Source organism: Enhydra lutris, unplaced genomic scaffold, assembly GCF_002288905.1.
Source record: "Enhydra lutris kenyoni isolate GAN:26980312 unplaced genomic scaffold, ASM228890v2 scaffoldscaffold87, whole genome shotgun sequence".
In the NCBI taxonomy this organism is placed as follows: domain Eukaryota; kingdom Metazoa; phylum Chordata; class Mammalia; order Carnivora; family Mustelidae; genus Enhydra; species Enhydra lutris.
The window spans coordinates 3304720-3306651 of NW_019154171.1; the positions used below are offsets into that span (position 1 = coordinate 3304720).

The 1932-nt window shown below is 50.1% G+C and overlaps 1 pseudogene; it reads left to right on the forward strand.

Annotated features, from left to right (window-relative positions):
• On the forward strand, positions 1 to 1011 carry LOC111161920 (annotated as a pseudogene).
• The last annotated feature ends 921 nt before the right edge of the window (positions 1012 to 1932 follow it).

Here is a 1932-nt window from a genome sequence, read left to right on the forward strand (position 1 = left end):
ATGGCAGTGTAGGAGTCAGCGGCTCGGCTCTCCAAGACCCTGAAGATGCAGGCATACCTGATCCTCACAGTGCCCTACAAAACACTGAATAAACGCCTTCAAACTGCTCAAAAACACATCATCCCAGAGACAAGCCACATCCTTATGGTGGTTGCAAAGGTCTTGAGCGGCTGCCCCGCTGGGGACTCTATGGTCAGCCTCCTGGATGGCGCATGGGAGAAGCTTAGTCCTCAAGAGAAAGGTGGAGTCCATTCAGGTGAAGGCCGAGAGCACCAAGCTATGCAAACGCAGAGTCGAGCAACTCAAGGAGTAACAGCGACCCGCCCGTGTTAGCCGCTTGTGGAAGGGGAAGCGCCCTGACCGCATGATGGTGGAGCACCTGTTGTGCTGAGGCTACTACAACGCTGGAAGTTTGTACCCCAGAGTGGCGTGAAGAGCTGCCTGGAGTTCAGCCTAAATATTCAAGAGTTGTTTGAACTCATCTGGTAGAACGAGAGACTGCACGCCACGAGGCATGCAAGAGAGAGCTTTGGTCAGGCTGAAGGGAGCCAGCTGGCCAAGGTGCACCAGGTCATGGGCGTGCTCACCTTCCCTCCAGACAGCCACCTCTTGGCCCTACAAGGACCAGCCAGTGGTGGATGCTGAGCCAGCAGTTCCTGCACAACTACTGGCTGCACCAGCTGGGGACAACTCTGTGTTCACCCTCACACTGTAGGCCAACTTCTTGGTGATAAAGACATCACAGTGCTCCAAGGAGGACGCCAGCTCCAAGAGCCCTGACTGGCCTGAATGCGTCCACTCCCTGAACTAGCAGCGCAGCCCCTGCCCATGGCCCACTGCAGCAATTCCTGACTGCTTTGCAAGAGTTCGGGGGACGCAAAGATGGAGAACAACCTGGCCCTGAGGCTGCCCAATGGCTACAGCTATGGCTACAACTCTCTTGCCATCTGTCAAGATGACAAAGCCATTTGTCCAAGAACCAAAGAAGCCTTTCACTTCTCACTAGCCTGAACATCGTTAGACGGAGCGGTCCCGCACGCCCCAGCCCTGGCCCTCCGCCCCCGACTGCCTGCGTTTCTGTTTCTGGTGACCAAAGATCAGTGAACGACAATAGCGCTCCTTCCCGTGGCGCATGAGCGGGGAGGGGTGGCGCCCCAGCCTTGACTAGCCCACAGTAGTGGACACGCTCTGCGGGCTGCGCGCTCTCCGAGCCCTGCGCGTGGGTGCGGCTTAGGGTGTGCTAGATGCAACGTCATGGCGTTCCTGTCGCCCTATTTTCTGCTTGAGAAGGTATTCACGTGGAAATCCACGGGACCAGGTTCTGCAGAGTCCTTTCCTTTGGCTCCACAACTGCAGATTGAATGCTGTTCCTTGCAGAAACTAGCGACTCAGTTGAAGTAACCACCGATGACTTTTCAAATCAAATGAATCATTGTAATTTACACAAAACCACACCATAGAGGCTTGTATTTAGCACATATTTTTGCATGTTGATGTCGATTAGCTAGTAAACTGTAAACGTAAAGCATGTTAATTAAAGGGTTTTCTATTCTTTAAAAAAATCATAATAACTGTAAAAAAAGATGTTATGGATGAAATACTTCCATTTTCTCGGATGCATAAGCATGAGTTGTAGTTGAAAAATCACCCTTAAAGTTTGCATATTATAACGTGGTCCCTATGCATATGGCTAGTCTACAGCTCACATGGAAAAAAACTCATCCCCAACTCCTGAACTGGTCCATATCTACTCACTAACAAACAATCCCCTGATGACGCATAGTGTTGTGTGTCACATTTCTATAAAAATTTCTAAATATATATCCCCCATTTCTATGCTTATAACTGTACTTGGAGTAACAAAGAGTTAACAGATTTTGAGTAGAACTTGACAGATGGGGTTTTGAAACTCTGATTTATATGAACTGCTTT